The 13,037-nt window shown below is 35.9% G+C and overlaps 1 pseudogene across 1 annotated transcript; it reads right to left on the bottom strand.

Annotated features, from left to right (window-relative positions):
• Positions 1–10,677: 10,677 nt before the first annotated feature.
• Positions 10,678–11,127, bottom strand: LOC308437729 (large ribosomal subunit protein eL29-like; annotated as a pseudogene). The gene has a single exon. The product of its transcript is annotated as a large ribosomal subunit protein eL29-like (transcript).
• Positions 11,128–13,037: the final 1,910 nt, after the last annotated feature.

Genomic DNA, 13,037 nt, shown 5'->3' with positions numbered 1-13,037 from the left:
TGAAACTATTAGAAGAGCATGTGGGGAAAACCTTAGAACACATAGACACAGGGGAAAATTTTCTGAACAAAACACCAATGGCTCATGCTCTAAGGTCAAAGATTGACAAATGGGATTTAATGAGATTGCAAAGTTTCTGTAAGGCTAAGGACACTGTCAAGACAACAAAATGGCAGTCAACAGGTTGGGAAAAGATATTTACCAATTTCACATCTGAAAGAGGTCTAATATCCTCTAGAAAGAAATCACAGACCATATGAAGCAGAAAAAAGAAAAAAAAAGAAAAAAAAAGAAAAAAAAAAAAAAAAAAAGAAAAGAAAAGCCAAAAAGTGGAATCCTCAGTCCTTCTTAGAAAAAAAAAGTGTATATCACCTTCTCAGAGTGGGGTACAGCTAGACCTTAAATCATTAATAACTCAAGAGCTAAGATGATAGCCTTGTGGCAATTCTTGGTAGTCAAAAATCATTATGTTTAATCTTAACACGAAAACTGACTATTTCCATGTTACATTTTATTTTACATGTATTTTATGATCATTGTAAATAGTAAGATTTCAATGCATACTATCAAACCTTTAAAAAAATCAAGTACTGACAAAATATATTTATATAGTTTCTTTGCTAAAATGCTTTAATAATATGTACATGTATCTCTGTTTTTTTAAAAATAAAGTTGTAAGAAAAATAATTATTTGATTCAAATGTCAGTACCAACAAGGTATAAAAACATTGACTTATCCCTATAACCCAAACAGTTATCAGAGGTCCAAACAGAAACAGAGTAGGCTGCCAAGAAATACTTGTGGCTTAATAAATAAATAAATTTTTATAAATAAATATAAATAAATAAATAATAAATAAATACTTAAATCAATAAATTAATAAAAATGCATAGTGGTAGGATGTATTTCTGCTTTGCTAAACAAGTTAGCATTTATTTATTTATTTATTTATTTATTTGAATTTTTTAAAATCAAGGTCTCAATCACTATGTAGCCCAGGTTAACATTGGGTTCATTTTATGACTCATGGATAATCTTCCTGTCTTAACCTCCAAAGCACTGAAATCATAGGCATGCTCCACCATGTCTAGCAATGGTGAGCCTTCTATAATGTTTTATGGATATATGCTTCACTATAAGCATCATATAACCTATGACCTATTTTCAAGACTAAGTCTCTAGTACATGACATAAACATGGTAACTGTGTATAATACAACACAGCTCAATAAATAAGTCTCTAAAATATAATTAAAGACAGTTTTGCCAACTGTACTAAACTCATTATTTTAACCATCACTAAGTCCTACTAGGTACCAACTCTATCCATCGTACTAAAACTATGTTTTACACACACACACACACACACACACACACACACACACACACACACTTACACAACCCTCTAAAGTAGATTTCTTTTCTTATTGAAAATATCATGTCACTCTTAGTTTTGGCACAGACAGGGAATAAAAAAAAAATGTTTGCAACAAATCTTGGCAGAAAAGTCTCAACTTGCTCGACATTGACAGGCTGTATGCATTAATTTGTGAGATAGAAACTACGCATAGAGATAATTATTCTGAAAGAACTGAGGTAGAAAATTCAGGACTGGATGATGAACATGTAAGCCTCCAGTAGAAGAATTCCACAGAGTTTCTGGAAGCAAAGGAGATGGCTGCCCCCAAGCAATGCAATGGATGTTGTTGGTTGAAAGAAGACGTATTACCTCTGAAAACATTTTGTTTTCTGTCTCATGTTTTTTTTTTTTTTTTTTTTTTTTTTTTTTTTTTTGTTTGAACCTTTTCTCTACAGAAAGGAAACAACATTTCAAATGTCATCTTCCCTAAAATATTTCATCTAGAAGAGTATGTCCACTAAAGAAAAGAATAACTTTAAATTTATTAATCTTTATATATCTACATCTATAAAAGCATCTATAATCCTTTCAAGGCTTATATAATACTATATTTTCAGTTCTCTTTTAGTCTGTAAATCTGCCATAAGATTTATGACCCTTAATAAAAAAAGGTCAATTGCTGTTGAACCTTATAACTGTATTAATTACTACTGAGGTTGTTCAAAGGGTTATGCTTAGAAACAATATTTATAGAAGCTGAAGGGATATTTCTCCAGATGAATCCCCTCAGTCTCATCACTAGTGCTGCAACAAAACACCAGTTGCTGCCTCCTCTTTGCCCAAATCTTCTGTGGATCCCACAGACCTACATGCCCTCCTAGCCTCCCTCATTCACTGGAGCTTGCATCCTCAATCCCAACACCAGCATCCCCCTCCTCCTGCCTGCTAACCCAAGGATCAGTTCTCTCAGGGTAACAAGTAGGCAAAAGGCAAGTCTACAGCTATCCTACTACACCTGAGAGCTAATCCCACATTCTCATACCTAGCTCTGAAGCAGGCAACCTGCTGTTCCTTGTCATTCTTTCCTCTCTGATGACATCCCCCATGAATCACCACGAAGCTTCTCCTTCACCCTTTTTATCCTCAGCTTATCCCAATTACCTGCCTTCCAAAATCAACAAGCATTTACCAGATGCACAGGTCAGAAAAACACAGTTTTCATCAGAAACTCGGAAAACCCAGAGATGAAACAGAAACCAAAGAACAAAACATCCACCCAATAGAGACAGAGCTTAAATAATTAGTACCTAAACATTCAATCATCCCAAACACAGATCCCACGACATCAGCTAAAAGACACAATCAACAACAGTCAGGGCACAATGGTCCCACAAAAGCCTAGCTGTCTTACCACAGTAAGCCCTGAATATTCCAACATAGCTTCAGAACAAGAAAAAGATTTTAAAACACTTTTTGAATATGATAGATGTCTTTAAAGAATCTGTAAGAGTGATCCTAGTGATCACTTCCAGTAATAGGAGCCATGGTGTCTCAACTGGCCATCCCTTATAGAAGCTGGCCATCTCTTATAGAAAGAAGAGGTTTCCAGTAAAGTGACTAGGTTACATTCAAATCCCCAAACAACCCAGGTTATACACTAAGACAAATCGTTGCTATTAGAAAACAGACAACTCATGGAAACCTCGAGCTGATGCCTACATGGAAGCCTCAGCCCTACATTCTAGTCTTTTTGGTGTGGTAAGGTACTTTGCATAGTATTATAAAAGAAACATGCACACCGACACAGGCACAAAACATTTGACTTACAATCTGTTATGCCTATAGAATACGTTAGTGCAATGGTGGCATAGAATGGTGGGAGTAGACCACCAATGTCTGATTTGCGAGTCATATCCAATATTGCTTGGATAAACAAGAACCAGAGACTAGATAACTTAGAGATCCGGGGTAAAACCAAACACCACTGATGTAAAAAAAAAAAGGAAATCAATAAAATGATCCCTAATGGTATTCTGTCATACATATAGATAAATATCATATCCAGTCATCATCAAAGAGGCCTCCTCCAGCAGCAGATAGGAACAGATGCAGAGATCTATAGCCAGACATTAGTTGGATATAGAGTCTAAATTAGAGGTCTCTATCACATGTCTCTTCTCTGAGATCTGGGAATCCACTGGAGGAAGAAGTAGAAATATTGTAGAAGCCAGAGGGGGGAAAAGACACCAGAAGATCAAGCCCTCTGAATCAACTAAGTAAGAAACATATGAGCCTACAAAGACTGAAGCAGCAAGAACAGGGGTCTTCACCAGGTTCTCTACTTGTATCAACATTAGATTAGTGTTTTTATGGGACTGTGAGAATGAGCGAGCCCCACACTTGTGCCTGCTCTCGGGACCCTTTTCTTCCTGTTAGGTTGTGGCATTAAAATTCAATATGGTAGTTTTTTTCATTCTCTTTTCATATTGTGTTTTCTCAGGTTTTGTTATTATCTCTTAGGAACCTGTTCCTTTGTAATGACAGATATACAAAGAATTGATCCAGAGGAGAAGGAAAGTCAGGAGAAATGGGAAAGGGTAAAGGAAAGAGAAAATATAATCAGGGTATATTACACAAGAAAAGAATATATATTTAACAAAAATAGCTTTAGGGAAAGATTAAAACTTACTTTAGAAAAATGTAGAGAATAGTAGATATGTTGGGTCAGTTTTGCTGAAGGTAATAATGGGGCACATTTACACATGAGTAGGAGGCAATATCCAGGGGCTAAGTATGCTCATCTTTTCCACATTTGTTTTTATTTTCTCTTCTGGGCTTTTAAAATTTTTCTTACCTTTTACAGCACAATGCCATTACATTTGTTAACAGAAAAACAGTTTTCTTTGCTAATTTAACAAAATTATATTCATGCTGGGCCAAGGAACTATTAAATCCCTTGACAGTTTGATTAGCTTTTCACACTCTGTGTTCTGGACACTCTGGGGGTCTCATAAAAATTTTCCCAGAGGGAGTAGGGCTTTTGTTTCCTCACAGAATGATGGGTTTAAAAATATCACTCTGCACACTTCAGCCTTCCCATGTGAGAAATGACAGCTCTAAAGTTAAGAAAAATGATCAGGTTGTACAAACATCAGGAGCACAGGCTGTGCCGATGCGGGGTGATGGGACAAGGGTTAGCAGGGACCTATCCAGAAATTCAAGCTAAGAGTCTTGAAAAAGGCCAGAGAGTTGGGGTGCATCCTGGGACAGTTGAAATCGAGGCAAAAAGAAAATAAGAAAAGAAAAAGAAAGAATGAGTGATAGAACATGGGGTAGGAAAAGAAGGGGAAAGAAGAGGAAATATCAAAGGGAAGGACTTACATGACATATATGTGTCATATATGTGTGTGATATAGTACATATGGTTATTGACCTGGCATTTATTACCTAAATATTTGACCCTTTAACCTCATTGATGCTCCTTCTGTAAATTTTTTTTTACTTGTTTTAATTCAAATAAAAATAGCCAAAGTTTCAAAAGTCTAGAAGTTCCACACAGCTAACAACAGTGTGCCCTTTGGCTTCTTTATCCCAAATTCCACTTCCTAAGCAGGAAATACATTCAACTCTTTTGTTGCCTTGAATATTTTCTTCCCTACTTTGAAATAATAGGTGAGATAGAAAGTCAAAGTGCCTCCATGTGGCCTATAAAGGAAAAAAAAAGATAGAACAAGAAAACAAAGATTTCATTACATCTTGAAAGGCATTGGAAATCCACAAAGATAGCAAAAATTCTTAGAAAAAGATGAATGGTGTCCAAAAAAGAAATACAAGTAAATACAGCTAGCCTAAGGCATGAAAGCGAAGATCCAAAAAGAGACTGATAGACCTACATTTCACGAAGACCACAACCCTCATTGGCCTTAAAACTAGTTGCCAGTGTGTGTGAGAACGTGATTCCTCCTGTAAACTAATCAGTGGAGATGAATACAGTTTGTCTCTCTGTAGATGCAGAGGGTCAGTGATGGGTCACCATCATGAAATGAAATCCATTGCTTAAAACATCTAACCCAGATCCCTGAGAACAATGAAATAGTAGAAATGAAACGGCTTGAATGTAACATGCCAGACCCACATGTAAATGAGAACCAGCTCTCGGAGGCAAGTGTGGAGCAGGAGAGGGTTGGATATAGATAACCTGAAAACACAGGACAGAAAGTACTCCTGCCCTCTGCTGAGACATAATCAACTGAGAACACCATTAGAGTTTGACAACCCCAAACCAGAGGTCAAAGGATAGATCAACCTCTGGAGCTATTCCCTGCCCTTGCTAATCACTATTGTAGCATCTGAGGACTCTGAACTTGCTGTGTAGATTTGGCAGACCCTGAAATTAAGATTCATCCATCTCACCCTCCTGAGTAGCCAAGACTAACATCCTATACCACAAGGCTTCCTTATATTTTTACTTTTTATTCCCACATTCATCTAAATTTGTTTATATTTTTTTTTTCATTTTTGGGAAACCTTTCTTCTTTTCATGTTTTTATTTGTCCATGTTTTCTGATTTTTATTCCTTCTTTTATAAAAATGACACATATCACATTATAATTTAGGCATTATTGAATATGCTAATCTAATACCCAGTTTTTAAAAAACGATCAGAATACACTCACTGGTATAATAGTGGCATGGTTGTTGTAGAGATTAACAACCACTTTCTGATTGTATCACAGATCTGACTCAAAGGAGTAATTCATTTCTGGTATTTTAAATCTGGTCAAAAGTCCATGGCTGGGAAGGACAAAGACCATAGTGGAGAAGTTACTATTTTGTTGATAAATGGACATGTTGAAAGGCTGTCTACTGAATATTTATGATTGTACACATAGATTAGAGTTCTTCTCAACATTAGTTACAGTTGTTTTTGAAGTAGACAGTAGTTAGTACAGAGAGTCACAAGTCAAATTAATAATAATATGTGACTGTTGAGTGCTCAGCCTAAATGAGACCTCTCTCTTATATGTTTTTCTTTCTGTGTCTCTGTGTCTCTGACTCTTTGTATTTCTCTGTCTCTTTCTCTCTGTCTCTGTGTCTCTCTCTGTGTTTTTCTCTGTCTGTGTCTCTGTCTCTCTCTCTCTCATACACATATAAACTCTGTGTGTTTAAATATATTTCCCAGAAAGTGACAGTATTTGGAGGTATTACCTTGATAGAATAGGTGAGTACTTGTTAGAGGGAGTGTGCAACTGTGGGGGTGAACTTTGAGACCATCCCTGAAGCCACATAAGAGTCAGACTTCTCTTGTTTGCCTTCAGAACAAGATGTAGAACTCTTAGCTCATCCAGTGCCATGCCTGCCTGGATGCTGCCTTGCTTCCTGCTTTGATAATAATACACAATAGCTCTGAATCTATAAGCTAGCCCAATTAAATGTCCTTTGTAAGAGTTGCCTTGGTCATGATGTCTCTTCACAGCAATGAAAACTGGAAGATACAAGTTGGCACCAGGAGTAGGGTACTGCTGTAATAGGACTGACCATGTTTTTGCTTAGAGCAATCTACATTTGGGGACTTTGGACTTAGTAGAATGATTTAAGTGAGCTTTAATGGGTTATCCTATTAGTTCTGAGGGTGATTTGAAATGTGCAGACCTGGCCCAAAAGGTTTTATAAGAAAAGACTTTTTTTTGTTTTTGCTCATGTACTTGATTTTATTATTTTTAAGTTGTTTTATTATTTTTTATTTTTTGAATTAAACAACCATATTTTAAAAGACAGAAATAATTGTACAGATTAAAAAAGATTTTGAATTACACTATATGAATGTATTTTTATCAGTACTTGATGGTTTTTTAAATAATAGTATGCACTGAAATATTACTAGTTACAATTAGCATGAAGTACATATAAAACAAAAAGTAATATGGAAATAGTCGAAGTTTTCTTGGTGTGTAAAGACTAAACATAATGATTTTTAAATACCAAGGATTGTCACAAGGCTGCATTCTTAGCTCTTGGATTATTAATGATTTAAGGTCTAGGTGTACCACATCTGAGAGGGTGTTATACACTTATTTTTTTAAAGAAAGATTGAGGCTTCCACATTTTGGCTTACTTTTTTTTTCCAGCTTCATATGATCTGTGAGTTGTTTCTTGGGTATTCAGAGCTTTCTGGGGCTAGTATCCAATTATTAGTGACTGCATATCCTGTCTGTTCTTTTGTGACTGGGTTACCTCATTCAGGTTTATATTCTCTAGTTCCATCCATGTGCCTAGGAATTTTGTAAAGTCATTGTTTCTAATAGCTGAGTAGTACTCCATCGTGTAAATATACCACAATTTCTGTATCCATTCATCTACTGAAGGACATTGGAGTTGTTTCCAGCTTCTGGCTATTATAAATAAGGCTGCTATAAACATGGTGAAACATGTGTCCTTATTGTATATTGGAGCCTCTTTTGGGTATGTGCCTAGAAGTGGATCTTTAGGTAGTACTATGTCCGATTTTCTGAGGAAATAAAAACCAGACTGATTTTCAGAGTGGTTATACCAGCTTACAACTCCATCAACAGTGGAGGAGTGTTCTTCTTTCTCTGCATCCTTGCTAGCATCTGCTGTCACCTGAGTTTTTGATCTCAGCCATTCTGAGTGGTGTGAGGTGGAATGTCAGGGTTGTTTTGATTTGCATTTCCTTGATGACTAGGGATGTTGAGCATTTATTTAGGTGCATCTCAGCCACTCATTATTCCTCAGTTGAGAATTCTTTGTTTAGCTCTGTACCACATTTTTAAATAGGAATGTTTGGTTCTCTGGGATTTAACATCTTGAGTTCTTTGTATATATCGGATATTAGACCTCTATCAGATGTGAAATTGGTAAAGATACATTCACAGTCTGTTGGCTGCCATTTTGTTTTCTTGACAGTATTCTTAGCCTTACAGAAATTTTGCAATTTAATGAGATCCCACTTGTCTATTCTTGATCTTAGAGCATAAACCATTGGTGTTCTGTTCAGGAAAATTTCCCCTGTGCCTATGTGTTCTAAGCTTTTACTCACTTTCTCTTTTATTAGTTTCAGTGTACCTAATTTTATGTGGAGACCTTTGATCCACTTGCACTTGAGTTTGTACAAGAAGATAAGAAAGGATCTATTTTTATTCTTTTGCATGCTGACTGCCAGTTGAACCAATACCAATTGTTGAGGAAGCTGTCCTTTGTGCCTTGAATGTTTTTAGCTCCTCTGTCAAAAATCAAGTGACCATATGTGTGAGGTTTCATTTCTGGATTACCTATTCTGTTCCATTGATCTACTTGCCTATCTCTGTTGAGAAAAATATTAGGGAATCAACACCTTTCAAAATATCCTCACATAATACAAAATGTTCTGGGGTATAACTATCCAAGAAAATTAATGACTTGTATAAGAATTATAAGAAATTGAAATATATATTAGGATTGGGAAAGATCTCCTGTTTTCATTGATTGATAGGATTAACATAGTAAAGACGGCTACCCTATCAAAACAATCTAAAGATTCAGTGCAATCCTCATGTAAATTTCAACACAATACTTCTTGAACCTTAAAGAGATTTTTTAAGCTTCATTAGTAAACACAAAAATTCCCAGGATGATAAAAAAAATCCTGAGTAATAAAAGAACAATTGAAGGTATCCTTATTCCTGACATCAAATTTATTGTACAGCTATAGTAATAAAAACCATCATGGCCCTGGCACAACAATAGATGTGTTGATCAATGACATAAAGTTAAAGACTAAGACATGAACAACACACACTCATTGATACCTGAGTTTTGATAAAGAATCCAGAAATGTATACTAGGAAAAAAACCAGTATCTTCAAAAAAATGGTGATAGTCAAACTGGATGTCAGCATGCAGAAGAAGCCAATAATGTCTATACTTGTCAACCCTGAATAAAAATCAACTTCAAGTATGTGAAAGTCCTCAATATAAAACCAGATATAGTGAGACATAGGAGAGAAAGAGATGAATAGCCTTAGAGTATTTGAATGGAAAAGACTTTCTGAACAGAACACTGTTAGCACAGGCACTAAGATCAACACTTAATAAATGAGACTTTCTGTGACCGAAAAGCTTCTACATGGCAAAGGACACTGCCATTCGTATAAATCAGTAATGTGCAGAATAGGAAAAGAATTTTACCTACTGTTTATATGTAATAAAGTCTAATCTTCAAAATAGAAAGCAACAACAACAACCACAAAAACATCCACAGCCATCACAAGATCATCATCAACAATAACAATAAAGAAGTTATCAAGAAAACAAATCTCCCAATGCAATAAAAGCTATAGATCTAAACAGAATTCTTAATCAAAGAAACTCAAGTGATTAAGAAACACTTAAGTAAGTGTTCAATATCCTTAACTATCAGGGAAATGCAAATTAAAACTACTTTGATGTTTTATCTTACTCTGGTCAGAATGGGTAACATCAGTATAACAAGGGACAACTCATGATATCAAGGATGTTGAGTAAAGAGAATACTCATCTATTGTTGGTGTGAATGCAAACCTGTACAGCCACTACAGAAATACCTGTGGAAGTTTTTTAGGAAAATGGACATTGAATTACTTCAAGATCCAGCTATAACACTCTTGGGCATGCACGTAAAGGAACCACAGAAACATTTTCTCAAACATATTTCTTGCTGGTTTTTTGTTTATTTTTACTACACAGAATTTTAATGGGAAAGTAAATAATTGCTGTTTTATTAATAATGGCCAGATATTGGAAACAACTTAGATGTCCTTCATCAGAAGAATGGATAAAAAGAAAATGTGAAAAATTACACAATTATTAAAATTTAAGTAATGAATGTAGCAGAAAAATGAATGGAACTGAAAACATTGTTCCAAGTAAGGCATCCTAGGCTCAGAAAGACAAATATGGTATTTTCTTGCTAAGATGTGGATATTAACTCCTCAGTCAGCGAGAAGCAAGTTACAATCTGTAGAACCATGAAAATAATGTACAGTGTGAAAGACCAGGGGTACAGGTCTTCATAGAAAAGGGAAATGGAGTAGACAGTTATGGATAGATGTGTAGCTGGAACAGGAGCATCAAGAGAGACTAGGACAGAGTGGAATGAGGGAGGGAACGTGGGGAGAGATTCTAGAATCAAGTATCATTCCAGGAGTAGTATGACAACTTTTCTTTTCCTGTTTCAAGTTTATTTGTAAAAACAGCATAGGACACTGGTCATCTGCAATAGTGTGTAGGTGGGTGTGTCATGGCAGTCTGTCCGTCTGTCTTCACTTTGGCAGGGGCCTTTTCTACGGAGCCTTCACAGGGGCCTGGGCACCTTTGGGAGCCTGAGCTGGAGCCGAACGAAGCCTGGGCCTTAGCTGGAGCTTTGGCCTCTGCCTGGGTTTGAACCTTGGGCTTTGGTTGGCAGAGCCTACGACCCTTGGCCATGTAGCTTCGAATCTTCTTCCCAAGCTTGGGCTGAGTTTGCGGCTGGGGCCCTTTGGCATCTTGGGCTTGATGGCCTCAGGCTTCACAAGGGCCTTGATGGCCTCTGCGCGTGCACTCACTGCCTTTGCATTGTTGGCCTGCATCTTCTTCAGACCTTTCTTGTGTTTCTTGGCAAAACACACGTTCCTCAGGAACTTGGGATCAACCCCCTTAAGAGATTCGTATCTTTGTGACCGGGGTTTCTTGATGCCATTCCTGTGCCATTTGCGGGACTGGTTGTGGGTGGTGTGGTTCTTGGACTTGGCCATGACTGCACGGTAACCCGCGGCTCCCCATGAAAATTTAATATAATAGAAACTTCCAAAAATATTCATATATGAAACAGATTTAACTGAAATTTCCAAATATTGGAGATAGAACCCAAACTGTCTATCTCTTAACTATATAAAGCTTCCAGTAACAGGACTGAATTACATCTAATTAAATTGTTGGCCAAAGGCCTTCCATGGGATCATCAATTAACCCAGATGCTATAGGTTGCTCTCCACAAACTGACAATGAGCTCCCATTGCTGAAAACAATACTTTAAAAAAAAGTTTATCTATCTGTCTGTCTGTCTATCTATCTATCTATCTATCTATCTATCTATCTATCTATCTATCTATCTATCTATTATCTGTCTAAGTAGAGTACACTGTAGGTCTCTTCAGGTCCACCAAAAGAGAACATCAGATCCTATTACAGATGGTTGTGAGTCACCATGTGGTTGCTGGGAATTGAATTCAGTATCTTTGGGAGAGTAGTCAGTGTTTTTAATTCCTGAGACATTTCTCCAGCCCATTGAAGACAATACTTACACAGCTCATTTAACATGGAAAGTTGAGCTGGTGTCTACATAGAACCTTCACTCACATCTACATGCCAGAGTTTTGGTATTGGATAGTACTATGCATGTTTTCAAAAGGAGAACTGTTACACTAAATAGCCACAAACTCTTTTATCTGATATATATATGTTTAGAAATGAAAAGGACAGCCCTTAATATCATATTAGCAGTCAGTGACCTCTAAAGATGTTAGAAAGCTTATTTTGGCTGTTCATCTACTGTGGACATGTGGCTTACCATTAAGAGCCCTTTGTACTCTCAGTGAGATTCCCAAGGAGGAAATGAAATATTCATTTGTAAATAGTTATCAATTGGAGATTGCTTCTGAGTTAGAGATAGAGCATGTGTCCAATCCTTTTAGCTCTAGGACAACAACATTGCAGACCCATGGTGACCCTATACATACTATCTCAGTCTCTGTTAATTTGTATATGTTTTCATCATTTAGATGACCATGTTTTTCTTTTTCTTTTTCTTTTTTGGTGTCATCTAATTCATGTGGCTCTTGTACTTTTTTTTGCCTCCTTTTCCATCATTCTCCCTAAGTGTTGAAGAAATGCCTTTGATGGAGACATTTTATTTAGGGCTTAGTGTCCATAGGTCTATTACTTTCTGAATAATGTCTGGCTATTGCTCTCTGTATTAGTTCCTATCTGTTGCAGGAGGAAGCTTCCCTGATGATAGTAGAATGCCATTAGGAATAATGTTATCAGTGTTTTTTTGTTTGCTTGCATATATATATATATATATATATATATATATATATATATATATATATATATATAATGTACAAACACACACACACATAATTTTCCTTCTCCCTTTTTACCCTACAAGTCTTTTATATTTATATTATGGATTTCAGTTTAGTGTTTTATTGCACTCTTGAGTGTACAAATGAATAGATCTGCTCCTTGTGCTTTCTCTTGGGTATTTTCCTCCTATTTACTTATTTTATTCAATTCCTTTTTATTTTATTTTGTTTTATTCATTTTATTATTTCACTTATATACCTGTTTGTTTTCTAATGAGAGACAAAAAAGTAGTGGATAGGGATGGGAGGTGAAGAGAGAAGGAGATTGATGAAATAAAAGTAGGAGAAATAATTGTCAGGATATATCATTTGAGAAAAATATTTAATTTCAATAAAAGAAAAAAAATAAATAAAAGGATTATTGACTGAATATATATGACATTGCCCATGATATTAGCATCAAATATAGATCATTATAATAGTACTAATAGCCTCAACTGTAACCACAATGAAAAGAAATATTAGCTTTATGTCATGGTATTTTGGTTAGCTAAGTTTAATAGAACTCAGCTATAAAA

The sequence above is a fragment of the Micromys minutus genome, assembly GCF_963924665.1.
Source record: "Micromys minutus genome assembly, chromosome: 27".
NCBI lineage: Eukaryota > Metazoa > Chordata > Mammalia > Rodentia > Muridae > Micromys > Micromys minutus.
Note: the sequence above shows the minus strand (reverse complement) of the source record. Positions and strands in the feature narration are given on the sequence as shown.